The sequence below is a fragment of the Biomphalaria glabrata genome, chromosome 1 (genome assembly GCF_947242115.1).
Source record: "Biomphalaria glabrata chromosome 1, xgBioGlab47.1, whole genome shotgun sequence".
Lineage (NCBI taxonomy): Eukaryota > Metazoa > Mollusca > Gastropoda > Planorbidae > Biomphalaria > Biomphalaria glabrata.
In genome coordinates, this window is record NC_074711.1 from 60,696,900 (window position 1) to 60,718,363 (window position 21,464).

A 21,464-nucleotide genomic window follows, 5' to 3' on the forward strand; every position below is an offset into this window, starting at 1 on the left:
CAATTATAATGTGTCGATGGCAACACATGAATCTTTTTTTTTAAAGTTAATTTAATTTGTTTTTTATCGGAAAAGAAACTAAATCTTTCAGTATTGAGATATGTGGCTGTAAATATGGAGTTCTTCCCTTTAGATAAGTTTTGGGAGGTAAGAATTTTTTATTTTAAAACACTTCACGTGTCCTAGCCAAGTATCATGTAACTCAGTGCGCTTCAGTACTTTGGGTCTACAGTTTCTCCAATGCCTAGCCACTATTCCGTCGTCTTGAAGCCTTGTGTTTTTCTACTGTATTCATTCAGTTTCAGATTATGCGTTCATTATTCTGGTGGCAGCAGGGTTATAATTGAAATCAATAACATCATTCGATCACTGATTATTGATTTCTTAAATCATATTTTTTCTCCATTAACAAAGCTGAATTATCGATAGGGTTAGTGGTCCAAAGTTTAGTGAACATTATTTTAAAATGGCAGAACGAGTTAGTTAGGGGGTAATGTGACAGGTGGGGAAATGTGACGTGTGTTTGGCGCGTTTTATGTCTAGGGGATGATTATTTTTAAAGTTATCACACACCAACCTATCAGCATATGAATCGGGAGCAGACACGCAACGAGACAAAGCAATGAAAGATAGATACAAAAGTTAAAAATAAAGAATATTTATTTACATAAATATACATATAAGAATAAAAAGGGGGAGGGTTTGCTTCTATCTCTAAATAATACTAGCTTTAATCATCACTCTTGCATTTAATAAGAGAGTATGTCACTTTGTCCTCTGACTTAGCTGGTTTTCCTGTTGATGTCGTAGCTGGCTGTGTCCTGGCTTGAGGTTCCGCAGCTGGAGGTGGCGCTCTAGCGGATAGAGGGACGCCGGTGATATAGTTCTTGTGGAGTTTCAGTCCCAAAATCTAATATCTGTAGTGGGCACAGTAGGGCGGGTGGCCGGCTACCGTGGGCACACGTGTACTGCGGGCAGAGCGGATCTGCGTATGTCCAGTGAGTTGCAGAGGGTTGGCGTAGCTATGACGTCTCGCACAGATCTGAATCTATAGGGACGTCGCACCTAATAGCTCGGCAGGTGGGCTGTCGAATAGGCGGGCAATGCCGATAGCGCCAAGTAATAGAGTTTAGTAGATCTCAGTAGGCAAAGGCAGTGCTGAATAGCACTAAGCACATACATAGGCAGGTCAGTGAGCCAGTGCACTGCTGAATAGCACTAAGCACAAAGATAGTAGGTGATTCTTGATATCAAACAAATAGGCGATTAATCTAATAGATAAATAGGCAGACACCTGAGGGAGGCTGCGGATAAATAAAGACAAGTTAGGACATGTCTCTCATGCATCTTATCGATGCCCTCGACTGAGGTGCATTCGTCAGATTGGTGAAATAGCTTTAGAGCATAATAGGGAGATGATGACAAATGGGATTTGGAAAATAGATGGCTGATAGTAGCAATATAAAAATGTACATAAAAGGGAAAGTAATAATATAAAAATGTACATAGAAGGGGAGATAATAATCTCAAATAAACAACACAGGTGGATAGAGATAGAAAAGGGGGGGGAGGGTTGAATTGGGCGGTGGTCAGCGACCCTGACGGTATGTTTACATATGACCGTCGATCGAGAACAATGGAGCGCGCTTGAATGGAGAGGGTGTCCGTTCAAGCGGCGCAACTCTCGTTAGAGTGAAATGGCCACAGGGGAGATAATTCAATACAGGGGAGATAACTCATAACTCTTTTCTCGACGCAGTACTAGTGCGCTAGTAAAATTATCAAGGCGGTCAACCGAGATAAAGGAAATAAAATAAGATGTACAAATATATACATGGTTGCATCAACGATCAATTGAGCAACGTAGCATTAATAGAGTAATGCATTACACAAATAAATACATAGGACGTGTTTATGTTTTCTTACTTACGCCAGTGAGAAATACACAATGCACTAAATAAATATAAATGAAATAATAAACTACACATGATAATATCCAGTGGAAATAGCACGAAAGTAATTAAGATGGAACTTGTGATTAAGTTCGGCTTACCACCAGGTATTCCTCTAGGAGTGGGAATGTGTGAAGTAGTCCAGACTCGATTGCTCAGATAGAATGAGAAATAAGAGGGTCTGACTTGATTTAATTTACCTTATATACAGGCCTGGAGAATATGGGCGGACACAGGAAATGTCCTAGGCTAAGATTTATCTTACACGTGGGTGGATTTGACTCGAGGTGGGAGTCGCACCTTGGAATATCACGCGGTGTGTTGACCAGGGTAATCTCTTAGATCAAAGAGAGACGTTGGAGAAAGGGGGGGGAGACTTGCATTCCACACAAGGTGGTGTCATCTGCGCCCGTCAGACATCCGGCCGGTACGATCAAAGAGAACGTGTCTATCTTTGCCCCGGTCAAGGGAAGATAAGTCGAAAGACGCGGCCTAGCTATCTCCAATGTGGTCAACTAAGTCTAGCCTGGAGAGGAAAAGGTGGGGCGGGTGGAGAATTTAGGGGTAGGATGGGGAAATAATTAAAATAAAATAAATAAATAATGAAAAATAATAATTAATGCTGTGATAATTTTGAGTGACTCTGACAGCGAGTTTTTGACTTGTCACAGGTAAGGAAAGGTAATCAGAAGACAAAGCAATGCATTTTTGAACAAAGTTTATATTGCCTTATATCAACTCATTCCGTTTGTCTGTCTGGTACAAATTTTGTACACCTTTTCTCCCACTTCCCATTCTTGGATCAATTTGAAACTTTGCACAATAATTAATTGTCCCTGACAAAATATGAATCAATAAAAATATTAACTGATTTATAACTCAATTAGGGGTAATTAATGATTTGTGTTTGATATAGAAAAAAGGAAATACATCGTACAGTATTGAGATATATGGATGTAAATGTGCAGTTTTTCCCTTATTTAAGCTTTGTTTTGTTTTTTAAGTTGTTTTTTTTTATTTTGCATGTTGTTTTTTCTAGGTGCAAGTAAAATTACTGTGGAGTTAGATTCTGGACTCTGGAAGGGATATTTCTCTTAGACTGCTCCATTGGGGCCAAAAAAAAAAGCGGGGGAAAGAAGAATGAACGCATTGTTGGAAGGGACTTTCCTTTCACACTGTATAATAGAAGACTACATCGTGACGACAGATCCGAGCGCATACTGCACCACCAGGCAGCCATCGTGTTTGATTATTGTATTGACAAAATTTAGACATTTAATTACCAATCAGTAGAGGCCTAGAAAGTCTTTTGTTAAGCTGGGTGAGACCTGAAATAGCTCAATCTAAAATTGCGACTATAACAATGGCTTGTTAAGACGTAATCAAACTTCTGCCGTCAACGTGTAATGTATACTAAGGATCTAACTTGATACTTAAGTTTTTACTCATAGATTATTTATAACAGTTTGAGTCAATAGCGGCATCTATGACTCTGGAACGATAACCTACATCTTACTGTATTACACGTTTCAACTTTGTTATAATCTGAGTATTATTCTGTCTTTGCTTTCGACACATCTCAGCCAAGACTTGTATGTATTGTTTCAGGGATAAAACTTAGGATTGCAGTTTATTTTATTTCCAAACATTTAGTCGAATGATATGTTTAACTGATCTAGTGATTACCTCTAGACTAGTGATTACCTCTAGACTAGTGATTACCTCTAGACTAGTGATTACCTCTAGACTAGTGATTACCTCTAGACTAGTGATTACCTCTAGATCATTTATGAGACTTTTATTTTTGTTCCTCTATATCCAGACCTTGGAAAAAAAGTAGATAGCCGATTGTCAAATCGAGTTGAATTAGAAAATATGATGATCTAATTCCCCTGAAACAATTATTTAAAATGTGTTAAGAATTGGCGGGGGTGGGGCCAAACAAGTGAGCGCATTTCTTGTCTATGTCTTTGGCCCCATTTGTTTCTGTTTCCTTATTTTACACAGGCAAGCCACGCGCTCTCTCAGATTAGAATGAGAACTGCTAAATATTATTCAAATCAACATATCTTATCTTAAATATTGCAGACGTTACTTCAAAAAGGAGACAATTACGTCATACGCATTACCATGCATCAATCTAGTCATGCATGTTAATCAATGCTAAGTTGTTGCTTTTCCTGGCTGATTTAAGCAACCCATCCATTCTCCTATGGCGCTAGGGAAGAAGGAGCATTTGTACGAATTTATTCTAGCGTATGGAATAAGAAAAGCGTCTCAATCTTTCAGTCTTTCTGAGTATTTCATTAGGTTTTGTTTTTCTATTTGTAAGTTATGGTTCAGTGTTTTAAGCCTGTACCTACACAAGTAGGATAGGTTAAAACGTCAAAACTTTAAATCCTCTGGTTAAGGTTATAGATCTACTTTTGTTCCTCATAAGTTTTGGGGGAATTCGTTACAAATGCCTCGTGCTTAGGTAAAGAGATTAAGATCTAGGCCTAGTAATAACTTAGTTTAGGCATTATGTTCAATAGATTTTGTATCATTATGTTAATCCAACAGGTTCTATCTCTATCATAGCTTGCATTGGAAAGTTGAACATCGGTCACGAGTCTAGGTAAAACCTAGCCGACACTCAATTTTAACATCAAATCAGAATGGCTTGAATTATCGACCTGTTAATGAATGATTCATTTCATAATGAGAGTACGGTACGTACAAGCTGCAATGTGTTCTACTTGAAATCAATACAAACAATTCACCAAGAACCCGAATGAATGTATTATTTCGACAGCATTCACTGAACATATTTCACGAGCCTAAGAAGCTAGATTCAATGTTTCCCATGTAATAAATCACTATCTGGTAAAAGACATAGTGTTTCCTATCCTCCTATTAAAGCAATGCTCCTCTGGAAGAATTGACAATGATTGTAATTTAATCACTCACCACACACCACGTATGGGATATAGGCCTATCCTCGACATCGTTTAGGCTACATGTGATGTGATACATTTTAGCACTGAGGCTGTTACTATTTCCTTTTTCCCCCCGATCAAACTGATTTGGTAATGTCACAGAAGACAGCAAAAGTAAAGGGGCTTCTTCTTCTTCTTTTTGCTGCTGAGCTGTCAGCTCTTTTGCAGACTGTGCCAAGGAAGTTTAGTGTGTTGTTTTCTTCAGTTGTTCAGCACTGCCGTGGGGTGTTGGTTATGTTGGGCTGGAATGGTAGTAGGGTCTGCCTAAGGTGGATTAGGAAGGGGCATTCAAAGAGGATATGGTTTACGATTTCATACGAGTGGGCGCAGTGTCTACAAAAGGGGGAGTTGTGTGGGATTTATTTTATTGAGATGGTAATTTAACAGAGGTGTGTGTCCTGTCCTTAGTTGGAAGATTTTAGATTGCTCTTTGCGGGGGAGGAAGTTAATACTGTCCAGTTAAGTAAAGGGGCTTAACTCTTGAACTTGTGACGACGTAGGGAAAAATGATGTCGTGTAATCATGTTTTCTCAATTGACTCGTCTGACAAGAAATAGATCAAACGTTTTAATTTGAGATTTATCAAATAAGAACTAGCTTATTCAGGGCCGGATCAACCTATAACAACACAAGTTGCTTTGTTTGATGTTTTATAGTTTCATCAATATGGTAATCCCATGACAGTGTTTCATTTATTATAACAACTTGATATTTTATGTTTTTAGTCTGTGTTACTCATATATTATGAATAAGATAAGTGGATTTAATTTGTTTTAGTTTTTATTTGTTACTCTTAACAACTGACATTTTTCTGGGTGGAAAGATAAGCACCAATTTGATTCCCATTTCTGTAATTCATCTAATTCTCTTCGTAAAATTTCTGTATCTTGTTTGTTTTATTGTTCTATATATTATGCAATCGTCTGCAAATAATCAGACTTTGGTTCCTGAACAAATGCAATTAGGTAAATAATTTATGTAAATTAAAAATAGTAGTGTACTTAAGACTGAGTTTACTGTTATTGTTGTTTATTTAGAGCCATTTATTATTACAGTTTGTTCTCTACCTGCTGTAGTAGTTTATTACTTAAGAAACATACATAACACTCGTCATTAAACCGTAGTAGAATGTAGATAAGATATGCGTGCAAACAATACAATGTTCGATTACAAGGTCTAGTTTATACAATGTTCCTACACAAGGTCTAGTTTATACAATGTTCGATTACAAGGTCTAGTTTATGTTGATCTAAGAACCAATGTTTTAAAAAAGAACCATTCATTTGAAAAAAAAATCAAAACATAAACTAAGCCAGAAAAATTAACTACTAAATAACGACACCCTTACCGTCCAGTCTTAGACACAATTCCTGAAAAGTGGGCTGTGGTAAGTGCTAGACTTTCTTCGCAGCTTGGCAGAAGTGATAGAGGATTAAAGGGAGATTATGTCAATGTACCATAAAGACAGGGGAGGAAAGCAACCACTGAAATTATACAAGTCTTATCTTTACAACTACACTACAGGTATTGAGCTACAAGGACTACAAGATTAACACACGCAGAGGGAGAGAGGACATTTGTAGAAATAAGCCTAATAAAATATGCAAATCAACAGTATATCGTCTTCTGTCCCTTAGTCTGCTGGACCGTTTGGGCACCATACAAGATCTGTCAACCGTCTTTCTCCATTTCTCTGTCTTTTGACTTTGATAGAATTTCCTTCACTGACAGACCTGTCCATTCTATTGATGTTGTCTTCCAATCGCTTTACCTGTCTTCCTCTTCATCTTCTTTCTGGTACAGTTCCCTGAAGGAAGGTCCTTGCGAGCCCTGAGGACCTTGTTATGTAGCCATAGAGTGTGAGCTTACAAGTTTTTCAATAGTGGTTAGCAAGTTATTTGGGGTCCGATTGCTGTATTCATCGTGTTTCTAATCTCTTCATACGTGATGCGGTCTTTGTGAGACATATCATAGAATTTAACTATATCTTTATAACTCTCAGTTCATTAAATGCATGTGAATATTAACAATGTAATAATAATAATATTAATAATCTCAGTATCCTGTGGTATCAAGTCGTTAGTTGAATAAACAATACAAGAGTATCGGTAACAATTTTGACACGAGCACGTCTCTTCTTTTTGTATCGACGGAGTGTTATAGTTTCCACACAAACTGTTTTGTAACCTTGTTTTCTCTGTATGTCTGTCCCTCTCTCTCCAAATGTCCATATTGTCTATTTGTTTGTTTGTTTGTTACCATGGCCAATCGGCTAAAACTCCAATATCCACTGAAATGTCATCTATATAAAAAAAAAAAACCTAGACAGAACATATTGACAAAATGTTCATTCTCTTGAACGACTCTCCTTGTCTACCAATCGTACTCTATTTTATAATTCATTCTTGTTCATGACGACGTAGTTACCGTTTTTGACCTTTTCTCGAGACGAAAGGTCGATTTATTTACATACACACCCCTTGTCCCCCCCCCCCTCCCTCTCTGTCTCCCCTCGATCAGCGCAACCAGATGGTCGAGTGATAGCAACACGTGTCACCAAGTTTATGGTCTCTTTTACAGCTTCGGTACAAAAGTTGGTAACGAACATGTGCCCCCAAACAGACCATTAGTTCAATGCATACATACACATACGTATTGTGGGCTATACCTTGAACTGAGTACCTTACAAGCCTACATACACATACGTATTGTGGGCTATACCTTGAACTGAGTACCTTACAAGCCTACATATACATACGTATTGTGGGCTATACCTTGAACTGAGTATCATACAAGCCTACACACACATACGTATTGTGGGCTATACCTTGAACCGAGTACCTTACAAGCCTACATACACATACGTATTGTGGGCTATACCTTGAACCGAGTACCTTACAAGCCTACATACACATACGTATTGTGGTCTATACCTTGAACTGAGTATCATACAAGCCTACATACACATACGTATTGTGGGCTATACCTTGAACTGAGTATCATACAAGCCTTAGAGCGTATACTTTATACCTTACATTATTTACTTTATATCTTATAGGCCTACGGCTTATGCTTCTTATTATGTTTTAATTGGTTTGTGTAGCCAACTATTTGTATACAGAATTTGATTATTTTTTCTTTGTACTAATTTAAAGCGGCGGCGTACTTTATTCTTTTTTTTTCCGTTTCAGATGGGCGGGGGGGGGGGGGGGGGTTATTATATGATTTTCTTTTGACAATTAGGACCTATGTCTTGCTCAAATTATGCGAAGTAGGATTATACAAAATGGCATTGCTAGTACAAATTTCTCAAGCGAATATACAAGGCAATAAGCTGGGATTGTCTGAATGTAAAAAATAATTGCAATGGAATAGTATTCATATAGTGTTTTTCTGTTGTTTTTTTTTTGTTGTTGTTGTTGTTTTTTTTTTTTGGTTATTCCTCTGTCCTCCGTTGGTCACCAATTGAACCACGCCGTGCATATGACAACCATGATAGCGCTTTCTTCAATTAAGCCGATAACATTCAACAAATTAGTTCGATCGACGCGTGGTGGCGCTACAGCACACGCATACGATTTAAAAAAATGAAATAGGTTACTTAGAGTAGGGGAAAAAAACTTGGGGAAAATAAGGGGGTGGGGGAGAGTTGGCACAGTGTGAATGCTGGGATAGGAAGATTTGAGGAAACGAATGACAAAGGGAGGTAGTGCTTAAGACGCTAATGTCCACTGATAGAGAATGTACTCACTTATCCAATATCACAAGATAAGAAGAGTCTAGTTCTCCGGAATAGCTTGGTAGTGGACAATAATGGAACATCTTGTCAACTTAGACAAGCTTACTCAGGGACGGTCCTACAGATTGCAGGCCCTATGCGAAACGGATTGCGCGCGGCCAAGTCTTGTTAGGGCTAAGGATAATAAGTGAAAATTATGATTTTGTATTAGAAAAAAAAATTGTCTATGCATTTTATGTATACTTTAGTAAGTTCTGTCAAATTAACTTTACGAGCCATCTACATTAGATAGTAGTTTTCCAATAAAAAGCCGATAAACATTCAGATCTGCCATTTAGATTTACTATCGACTATCAAAATATCGCTTTTGTTTTTGCTTATATTTAAGTGGTCGAGATAGATTTAGATCTATTTTTGTATGCCAGTGACTATTAAACTAAATTAAGTATTTAAACTTTTTGTTTTGGTTAAAATTCGCCTTAATATTACATTTTTATTAAATGAAAGCTGACGAAGCCGGGTTTTTTTTTTTTAAATCCCTAGTAGGATTGACGTATTCAATACTGAATGACACACCGAAATGACTGTTTTAAATGAGATTTGCATAGGTTTTCAGAAGGTCTTAATAATTTCAGGACATTTTCATGACTTTTTCCAATATTTTGCAATTTTGGGAAAATTCCAGGAACCTTTTAATAATACGTTAAAATGGTTTAATTTAATAATTTGCTCCTAGAATTTGCGCGGAGCCTATGAAAGTGCTTGGCCCACTGCGGTGGATAGGTTGCAGCTAAGACCGGCCCTGAGCTTACTTGTAGAAAACATTTTATTGTATATGTTAAGTCAAGAAAACAATATTATAAAAGATCATCTTAAATATTAAGTGAATAATATTTTTTACAAAACATAATGATCATATTAATGTATAATAATAGAAGACAAATCCTTGACAGTACAAAGTCGTACAAGTGCTCATTCTTCCCTAGTGTCATTAGATGACAAACTGAACTACATGACTGATCCAAACTAATTGATACAACTACGGTTAAAATAGGCTTTGTTTTAAAAAGTATTTGTTTTGTTCTTTTTCTTTCAAGTTACAAAAATAACAGGCCTACTACTAATAAGAAACTAACCTATGAAATAAATCATGAATTAATTATTCCTTATCATTAAGAGTTATTTTAAACTATGCACGCTAGAGCAATCGTTATTTTAAAAATAAAAATCTATCTGTATTCTGATATGTAAAAAAAATTATTGTTGTTTTTCATAATATTACAAACTAGTTTTGAAACCCACTTTATAATTATATTATTGGTGGACTTTCCACACTACGGGTGAACATTGTCTTGAGATTTTATTTGTCCCAGAGATGAAGAGAAAAAGATAGGAAGAAATATGATATAACATAACCGAAAGAAAAACATAAGATGATAAATAGAGAAAGATTCGGAGAGATTTTGATATGTATAGACAAAAAAAGCAATGTCAAAGACGCCATGTTGAAGGTTCACTGTTACCAACTAAATAATAAGATACTAAAAGCGAAATAGTTCAGTAATTAGATTCTACACAGCTGAAAGTGCAAACAAAATTTGGTTGAAATGAAATGCTTCCCTTTTATATACTTCCGTTTTCTCTACACCGGATACCTGAGATGAACTCCTATTGAAAAATCAGAGCAGGAAGGACTAGTCCTCCCGTAGTGCTCTGGCAAGAAACTTAGCCGTCCGGCGTAGTGCCTCATAGCTACCATACAAGTCGAGTGACTGCACAGGCAAGTCCCCCCTTAGCTCGCGGAGCTGGGGACACTCGTACAAGACATGCGACATTGTTTCGACGCTCTCTCCACAGTGACGGCATCGGGAGTCAAAGTTAGTGCGGAACCGGGCAAAGTATGCCCCAATAGGACACACGGATACACCCTAAGGCACCAAGGGGCTTACTGTTTATAGATTAGCGTTTGTGTGTGTGTAGATTTGATATTGCATCCAATACACAATACGCCATTGTATTCATATTATTGCAAAAACTTGTTATAGATTAGGTTACGGATAATCTGCATATATTGTGACATTGCAAGCTTTTGTATGGAAGTATTAAAAAAAAAGCGGTTCTCAATCTTCTTTTGTTCCGTGACCCCAATACAATTCCTCAATAGGAGGCGACCCCCAACCGTAAAATTATTTTACCTCATAAATTGGATTTTGCTAATGTTGTAATACCATAATCAAAATGTTTATATCTGATATTCATTATGTATTTTCATTTTTAGAAATTAAACATAGCTATAGCTCTGTATTGTTTTCATTGTAAAATAAGACCCCTCGCTGGATCGAGGGGGAAACTGCTGCATTTCTAATACTATCTCTTGATTTCTAGTAGACCAAACACTTACAAATTATCCATGGAGCCTACAGAGTTCTCCCTGTTGCCTAAGTAAGGAGGCGCGAACAGTTTTGTTCGTTTAAGGGCGCACTACCTGTAAAACTTTGAGAAACGCTGCTTAATTGCTACAAAAATATTGTTGCAATTAGATTTGTAAACACGCCAACGTTAATGCTATGGTTGAGCTTGTTTCTGTCTCCCTAGATCAGGGATTCTCGGGGCTAATCTTTGCAATAATACAACGAATGTGATCTTCTGCATCAAGATTAGGCCTACTTCTAAACTTAGACTTACTAGTTAATAAGCTGGAAAACTCAATTTTGCAAAGACATGTGGCTGTAAATGGAAGAAGAAGAAGGTGCAACACATCTCCGACAGAACGTGGTAGGACTACAAACAATAAGTCAGAAATGTGTAACTAACATACAGAAACTTTTTTTAGCTTCATCGCTATTAATGAGTGCAATTAACTCTTTCTGCGAGACCTCCGGAATAACTTTAGCTTTCTGAATGGACTACTGGCCAATTCAAACGGGATGTCAGGTGTATTTGGACAGTGGGATGAAATGTCTGCATGCATGTGCTTATGTTCCTTCACAGAATTAATGTCATTTTCCTTATAGAAAGCAAATAAGGTTGGCAACATGTAAATTTTATTTTGTCCCATTTTATTTGACAAAGTTGAAGTTTCATTTGAAAGGAAATGATCTGCTTTAATCTTAAATCTTCACCATGAACGCAATAGCGTTAAGTCTCGCATTTGATAGTAATTTCAACTATTTGTGAGTAAAAAAAATCGGAATCAGATAGGTCGCACCTAAATTAAATGAAAGGCAATGCCTATTCTAAGCTATCCCGATACGACCAACTTATTGTTTTTTTAACCTGTAAAACGGAACAACAAATTGCGACCACATATGTTCACTGAAGGTGAAAATTGGGACCAGTTAAATTTGTCCTCGTGGAGTGTCGCCAGAGTGTCGCCAGAAAATGTCGATCATATAATTTAAAACTGCATACTTTATTGATAGGCCCGAACAAGACAATGTACCCAAAATACCCATATAAAAGAAAAACTATATGGAGAGCTGCCTGAACTGGAAATTACTGCACAGTTCACGTTAGATATTAGACTAGTCATTAGAACATTTCAACAACAAAAAATAAGAACGCAGAATATTAATAAGAAGAATAACTATTGTCAATATGTGTACTGTAACAATTAAAATTGTATCTGCAACATCTAGTTTGATTGACATGAAGACCTACCAATGAAATACGATGGCTACCTTCAAACAATAATGTTCCACTCACGAGCGTCCTCTCTCTAGCAAATTGTCTGTGTTCTTAATAGTATCACCCCGCCCCCTTTTTAAATTATTGAATTGAACAATCGTTTCATAATTCGTTTCATAATTCTTAAATTAGAATAATGTCCTTTTGCTGTGTGGGCACAAATGTAAATGTTTATCAGCTATGTACAAATGTAAATGTTTATCAACTATGTACTAATGTAAATGTTTATCAACTATGTACAAATGTAAATGTTTATCAACTATGTACTAATGTAAATGTTTATCAACTATGTACTAATGTAAATGTTTATCAATTATGTACTAATGTAAATGTTTATCAACTATGTACTTATGTAAATGTTTATCAACTATGTACTAATGTAAATATTTATCAACTATGTACAAATGTAAATGTTTATCAACTATGTACTAATATGCTTTTTTACAACAAATTAGAAACGACAAAAAAAATTCGTTGAAGAAAGACGAAAAACCCAAATTTCTATTGGGCTTAGGCGACCCCTGGCAAATGGTCGATCGACGCCCAAAAGGGTCGCGACCCACAGGTTGAGAACCCCTAATTTAGAAGCCATATATTTTTAAAAGAGCAATATTCTACAAACTTCAATGATTGAATTGTATGTTTTTAAAAGACATTCCTACAGTTTGTCTGTCATACTGATAACACCATTTTATATTCTAGTTCAACTTGTAGTTATTAAGCTCTATTCCGCCCTGACACACAAATATTGTTATCTTCTGCGTGATTTTAAGTCCAGATGTCTCAATCTGTGTTCCACGGTTCGTTCTAAAAAAGGCATTGGAAATAGATCAATCAGCTGATGTAACTTTGCAAGAGTATGCTCAACATGAGAATATTCTTAAGTTATCTCCTAGAACAACGCCAACCCGACATTAAAGCATCTCAAAGTCAAAGGCTCAGTGCTCTTTGCATCTATAGGGTGCACTAGAATGGCCATTAAAAGAAAAGTTTTGCTTTCTGCGAATTTTAACCAGTGGAAAGTATTTTTTCAGAGGCAAGAAATTTGAGATAAGCTCTTCATATATCTTATATATATATATATATATATATATATATATATATATATATATATATATATATATATATATATATATATATATATATATATATATATCTTAAGAGCTCTTTCAAATAAAAATTGCTTTAATCATAATCATTTCTGGAAAATAATTTAGCCAATCTCTGTTCCACAAAACCGAAGAACGGCTATGGTATTGTGATCTGAAGAAGACTTCACACTCATGCTTCTAATTCTCCTCGCTATGCATCCTGACACTGAGACCTAGTTCTACACTATAATTAATAGACCCTAGTGAAAACCTACCTACGATGAACGGCCTGATCGACCAAGACTTCCAACAAGGGTTAAAGTTGTTCAAATGGACATGTTTGAACCTGCAAGCAAGACCTCATCAAATGTAGCACATGGAAAATAATAATAAGGCTTGTCTTTGAGACCCATGATTAATTAGGAGTGCAGTATTTCCCGTGTCTACGCAGCCCCAGCTTCGATATACATAATTTGTGACATTTAGCGCTGACATAACCGTGGTCCGCCGGTGGTCGATTTAGACTTTCTTTTCGCCGTCTACATCTGTCCACTTGAATGGTAAGGGGGGGGGGGGGGGGGGCGAACATGTTGAGCTGTAATAAAGTCGACGTCACAGAGGTGCCTCACGGAAACGTGGCAAAGAAATGAATGAACATGGTGCACCAACTGCACCTTTACAAACCAACGTGCCAGAAGGAAGAAGCCTAAATCTCAGTATGAATAATTCAATGTACGTTTCTTATGCTGTTTTTAAATCCTTTTATTTATCCTTTTTTTACGTTAAAACTCGTGTAAGTCCAAAGCAACGTGTGCCCTCAACTAAAAGGCGTATTAGCTGTTTATGTTCTAAAGCACTACCATGTGTGTTACTAAAGATGACTTAGTCTGCTCTGTGGTCCGACACGCGCGTTGCAAATCAATCCGCTGTTTTTTTTTAACCGTTTACCCCCTTTGACTGCGCAGAAGAAAAGACTAACTCTTGATCTTCTGTATCCTTTAAAGATTAACTTGTGGAGAGAAACTAAATGGAACAGAGAACGAGAAAATGAAATACTAGATTTAAATATTCACCATCCCCTACCAAAAAAAAAAACAACAACTATTCACATGACAATTAAAACACCTTATTTTTTAATACCAATGATAACATATTCAAATAATAAAACTCCTACACCTAAGCATGGGTTTTGAATGCAAGCAGACAAAAAAAAACATTTATCATAACATTTGATTTGTGTCTGTACACGAAGAAGCCTGCAAGTCCGTACTTCGTATTGAGTAGGCTGGCTCTGATTTATCTTGGTTTGATATTGTTGAGTTTCTTTGTTAGTAAAAGGGTCATACTCTTCTGGAGATTATCATAAAATGGAGCCAGAATACAAATAACAAGCTTTTTGGAGCATCCGGTTTACAGTATACAGTGGCGTAACTAAGGGGGGGGGGATGGGGGGAGAATTTTAAAATCCCCCCGGGCCCCCACCTGGGGGTCCCCAAATGGGTGTCCGAAATTTATTTGTAAATACATAAATTAATATATTTGATTGACAAATAGTGTCAACGGGTGTCTTTTTTTTTTTTCAATATTTATTGATTAAATTTATCACAAAGACTAAACCTAGATCTAGGTCTATCAGTACGTTGACGTTGTTGACATTTTAAAAAAAAATTTTCCCACAGAGATCAAAGTTTTTTTTAAAGTTAGTCTTCCATTTTAAACTTTGTTGCCACGAATAAAACTGCATGATATGCAGCGAATTCCAGGTATCTTGTTACCTTATCTAATAACAGATCTAAATGGCGAGTATTTTATGGCTACACTAATTAACCTTGAAGCAAAATTTACAGAATCTAGTTTAACAGATCTAAAAATTATTCTTAATAATGCTAGAATAGTCCATTATTCGGGTGTGGCGTCTATAATTTCAGAATTAAACTTCACACTCGAGTTATTACCCCTCTATTCATCTTTCCTCAATCCAATGGAAACTCTCTTTTTATTTCCATCTAATCCTTTTGCTTTCGCACAAAACATAAACAAAAAACAATGACGTAATATCATATAATATTAGCACATCCTTCCTTTTGAAGTTATTATCATACCCTTCCTTTTAAAGTTCTTAAGAGTGATATCTACTAGCAGGGCCGGCCCTAGCATTTGCGGGGCCCTATGCGAAACGGATCGCGCGGGGCGTAGTCTGGGTAGGGATAAGCATAATGTCAAAATAATTTTTTTTTTGAAATAGAAAATAGGCCTACTTTCGTCTTTGCAATAAATTTTTATCAAATGAAAGCTCGCAATGGCACTTTTTATTTATTGGCACCCCAAAATGTCAATTTCGTCTATTCTTTAGGAGATTTGAATAAATTCAAAAAAAGTTCAGGACTTTATCGTATATTTTGCCTTTTCATGAGATTTTCTGGAGGCCCGGAAAATCAGGAGGTCGCAAAATCCCTGTTATTTTATATACGTTTTAATGGTTTAATTTAATAATGTACACTTAGAATTAGCGCGGGGCCAATGAAAGCGCGGGGCCCACTGCGACCGCATAGGCTGCAGTGGCCTAAGGCCGGCCCTGTCTACTAGGAACTTTAACAATTCGTCCACTTCTGATTGTCTTGACTGGCACAAGTTCTCTAGACGTTGGTTTATAACTGTCTGTTTCGTTTGTTCCAACAGTTTGCAGTTAATTGTCTTCATCGGTATCATAGTACCCAGAGATGTCTTCATCGAAACCCTTATGTAAAAAGCGTTGATTTCTTCTGTATGTTTTTCCATCGTTTGTCTTTATGATGTAAGATCTGGGTGCTGAATGTTTTTTTTTATTGCAACTGCTTTCTGCCATGTTTGACCTAGACGAACTCTCCGACAGAATAATCTTTAGGTAGTCTTGCTTTTGCATCGTATTTCACTTTGCTTTTCATCTGTCGTTCGTTGAGTAATGTCTCTGCATTTTCAGCTACCGATGGTTTCAATAGTTTGGGATCAGTTGGAATGATTCCCTGAGTCTTCTACTCGTCAGCAGTTGTGATGGTGAATACGGCAGTCCACTTATCGTAGTATTTCTATACTCGATCATAACGAGATATGGATTTTTCCCACTTTTGTATGCTCTGAATCCTTTTGCTTTCACACAAAACATAAACAACCAACAATGACGTAATACCATTATAATATTAGCACAGAAAATTAAGAATGTTTTGCTTATCTGGAATTCTGGTCAAAGCTCCTGCGCCCAATTAATATAGTTCAGAAGAACCTACAAAAGTCTGGACTGCATATACGCGAAGCTGCTAAAGAAATTAGTAGGCCTACCCTTTCATGCTTTCTGCAAAATGATGAGAAACTGACAAAAACCCAATCCATCGAAAAAGCAAAAGAAGGTAGTGAATACTATGGATTCCCTGTAATCAAAACAATCAGAAGAAGTTGAGTCAATAAAACTGCCATTCAAACGTGTTGCGACAGAAGTGCGGACAGATTTCATATGGAGATGAAGGGCAGATTCCAAAGGCTGGAAAGAAAATGGATACCTTTGGGTTTCTTCTTGAACCAAGACACCTGTTAGATGAAGACACGCTTATGACAAACTGTGCTATTTTTCCTGTTTGTATGATGAAATAAATGGAAAAATCGCTTTTTCAATGATGTCATTGATGCACGAGCACTTTTCATCAACAAACCAGTAATACAATCACCAATAGACATATTGAGGAAACAGACTTCATATGGTAATTACGTGTGCTCAAAGTATCGATGTAGTTGATGTTATAGATGTCTTTGCTGCACAGAATGCACGACGTGAAGCGATATCAATTGAGATTTGTCACTTGTGCATTATTTAACTAATAGACAACGGTATTATTCATTAAAAGAGTCTTGATGATTACTTTTTGTTAAGTTTACTGATATATTGAACCAATTTGATTTGGGGCTTATATATTTTTGCGTACATTATCTCATGTCATATGTCGAATGTCAAAATGCAAGGGGCCCCCAAAGAGGTCAATCCCCCCGGGCCCCCAAATCCCTAGTTACGCCCCTGACAGTATACTGAAGTAGTGGAGATTGTTGGTGTATCCGGTGTACAAACTAAGGAAGTGTGGATGAAATATGTTTTTTTAAAAGTTATAAGCACATACCTTTCTAGAGTATACCTGGAATGGATGCACAGAGCGCTTTACACTACAAAAAAAAATGTGAAAAACTTCAAAAAGCTGAAACAAGGTGTTTTGTAAAGTAGATATAAGAAGTAAAGTTTTTTTTCCAAACCTAACCTATGTACCATATAATACTAATAATCCTTCTAATGTTTAGTCCAATACATTGAACCTCATTAATAAGAGCGCACTAGTCTCAAAATTATTTTGCAATTTTTATATCCAGAATTTAGATCTAAAAAGATCTAAATAATGAATCTATTTAAATGTAAAGTCTAAAATTGTATTTAAAATCAACAGGCTTGAATTATTTAGATCTAGAACTGTCTAAACATCATCTCATAGAAACTAAAAGCCATTATATCGCCGACACAGCATTATCCTCCACTCCACGCAAGAACAGCGTCAATACAGTTGGGGATCACGGCGTCAGTGCAGTCTGAGATCACGGCGTCAATACAGTCTGGGATTACGGTGTCAATAGAGTCAGGGATCACGGCGTCGCAGGCTCTGCTAGGGTGTACCACTTTGTGCTGCAAACTTTGTAAGGGTCGCCAGATCCAGATTTTTCTTCAAGGTTGACTCCCGAAGCCTTTCCCATGTTTGGGTATAGCTTCAAGGCAGCGGAATTTTGAATTAAGTTTTCCTTTGCATAGGTGTATAGCCAGTAAAAGCTAACAAGCCCTTCCTGACCGAAGCTTACTGGTTTAGGCGCCAGTTACTCGACTTTGTCTCTTTTCCTGTAAGTGAAAACAGTTCCGTTGGAATTAAAATCTGAGCTACACGTGCAAGTCAGGAGTTAGACTACTTGTCAGACGCATGTCATTGGAAGCCTTTTAAGTATCTTTTACCACTTCTAGTAATAACAACCTTATGGAATATATATATATGTATATATATATATATATATATATATATATATATATATATATATATATATATATATATATACCACAAGGTCTGAAAGGGGAACTTTACTTAGAGAGAGACAGACAGACAGAGAAAGAGAGGAGAGAGAGAAAGACATAGAAATACAGATAAACAGACGGATGGGCGATCGAATGGAAGTACAGATGGATGGAGAGACGGACTGCTAGATACATTGAAAGGGTTAGAGGTCAAGCTCAATGTGATGGTGTTACTTCAGTTACAGTACGTCCACTTCATGTGTCAACAAAACTCTGAAGAGCTTTTCAAGAATCTTTTGTACTAATCAATCCTATTCTTTTTTTAATCATTAGCATAATAGAGATATGATGAGGTCACGTCAACCTCTTCATTTTTGGCTTATGTTGATGTTGATATGGAAAAACCAAGACACTAGATTTACTAGGCTACCCTCTCCCCACCCACCCTGTCATTGTATTTACATCAGTTGTGACGACCTTCGAGGTATCCCACGTTGATTGTTCTCTATTGATTGAAATGCACAAGTTAATAAAACAGGTTACCTGAGAACTGGCACGTCTCCCTGAAGTCACAACCCATGTCTACTTGTTTTTCTTGAATGGCATTAATGCAGTGTTTCTCAAATTTTACAAGTGAACCACTACGAAATAAATCTCGTTTAAAGATAAGTATAAATTAACAATCATCGTTGTGAAAACTGACAAAATAGTATGAATAAAATGTTATATTATGTAATTGTCATATGGCTTAATAAAACCTACTTTATCTTTTTTTTTTAAATTGGTGTAATTTTATGAGAAAAAAAAAACAACGGATCACATAATTAGTTTTAAAAACAAAACGCTTTAAGAAAACGAAAGGGTTACAGTAGCACCTACACTTTGCAAGCTGTAAAATATGATGGAATTGGATTTTCTAGTTTTTGAGACGTCAGCGTGACAGGCGGAAACACCCACACACACAGAGCCAATAGGCTTAGAAGAATTTCCCCTTACGGGGCCCGCTAATACAAGCTTGAAAAAAAATCTATACTTTGGTAGTTGAATTAGTGGAAATAATACTAAACAATTTCTTTCCCCGACACATGTATGCAATTCGCACGGACTTATAAATCTTCACTGTGACACATTTATAAACACGACACTCTGTTATACAACTATATCTTCACCTCATGTATATACAAGATATAAATGTACACATATCTTAACTTATTTTCTGAATAGGCCGAAAGAAAGCGGTGCTTTTTTTTTTTTTTTTTTTTTGTAAAGAAATAGGTGCCGGTACTCAGTAGTTGAATGCCTAACTTTTAACTACTAAAAATTAATAATATGTTTTCCATATTGAATGACATCCCAAAATGACAATTTTCGTCTATATATTTCAGGAAATGTGTATGAGCTTTCAAAAGATTTTAATAATTTCCGGATATTTCAAGGACTTTTTCGTATATTTTGCAATTTCAGGAGATTACCAGGACCTCATGTTAAATCGACAGGAGGCCGCGGGAAATCTGTTATAAGTTATAAAATGGTTTAATTTAATAATTTATACACCTAAAATTAGCGCGGGTCCTATAAAAGTGCGGGGCCCAATGCGGTCGCATAGGTAGCAGTGGCCTAAGGTCGGCCTTGCAAAGTAGCGGCGTATGCTACGCCGCCGGTCGACTAGTACATACATTAAAATACAAGAAAAGTAATACTTTTTTTTAAAAAATGTGCTGGTACGCCGTACCGGTGCGTACCGTCACAAAAAAAGTCCTGCATATGAGTATACCAAATACACATCTATGTTTCCTCTTATACCACAAATAAACAAACATAGACGCTTCACACAAACACACACACAGAACGACACCCACCTAGTGGACATAATCCCCCTCTCAGGCCTAGAAGGGGACACCAAGGTATTCCGAGTGCTTCCTGTACTTCAAGAAACAGAGAGCCGGTGTCAAGTGACCTTCTGTATGACTTGTTGATTTAACCAACCATTAAGAGACTCATGCAGTGCTAATCTCTTGTACTGGCTTATCTTACTTCCAGTCCTACTCAAGAGAGATACTTAGAGACGTAAAGTATGTTATTAGGTGTATGTTTACATGCCAGCATGTGTGTGTGTGTGTAAGCTTTGATTTTATGAGTGACCAACTTTATCTCTATTCGAACCCGATATTCAGAGTGAATCATTAATTCTGTCAGTATAGTTCAAGTTCCTAAACTTATCTCTAAGAGTACTACTGGAAACTTGAAATACATTTGATTGCATTTGTTATCTTCTTATAATACAGACGTTACTTCAAAAAAGAAGATGATTACGTCCTACGTGTCATGCATTTAGTCATGCATATTAACCAATGACCTAAACTCCGACAAGTCACTGGTTTTCCTGGTTAGCTCAGGCAACCCATTCCATGCTCTAATAGCGCTAGGGAAGAAGGAGCATTTGTACAAAATTGTTCTAGCATATGGAACGATGAATATGCCTTTATCTTTGTGTCTTTCTGAGTATTTTATTAAATTTTGTTTTTGTATTTGAAGATTTTGGGTTCAGTGTTTTATGTATAATTGCTACTTTACTTTTAAGTCTTCTATCCTGAAGGCTTTCTAAATTTAGTGATTTTATTAAAGGTGTTACTCTAGTCAAATGTGAATATTCGTTTGTTATGAATCTCACTCCTCTATTTTGTGTCTGTTCCAGTTTCTTAATGTCTTCTTGAGTTGAGGGGTCCCAAACAGAAGATGCATATGCTATTATTGTTTCAATGAGTTAAAAAATGTTTCGGTAGCAATATAATCTACAAATATTTTTTTTACAATCTCTTATTAGCAAGCATATCATGGGTGTTGAAAAAGTTAAACAGAGGGTGGGACCTGGACACATCAACATTTCGAAAATGGCTCTAATGATCTTCCTAAAAAATTTGACAGTTAATGTATACCTTTGGGGGAAAA

At 36.6% G+C, this 21,464-nt stretch overlaps 1 long non-coding RNA gene across 1 annotated transcript; it reads left to right on the forward strand.

Moving 5' to 3' along the window:
* The first annotated feature begins 3,416 nt into the window (after positions 1–3,416).
* Positions 3,417–15,536, forward strand: LOC129921974 (uncharacterized). Its single transcript, XR_008773901.1, has 3 exons — positions 3,417–3,544; positions 4,515–4,663; positions 15,127–15,536. It is a non-coding gene; the product is annotated as an uncharacterized LOC129921974 (long non-coding RNA).
* The last annotated feature ends 5,928 nt before the right edge of the window (positions 15,537–21,464 follow it).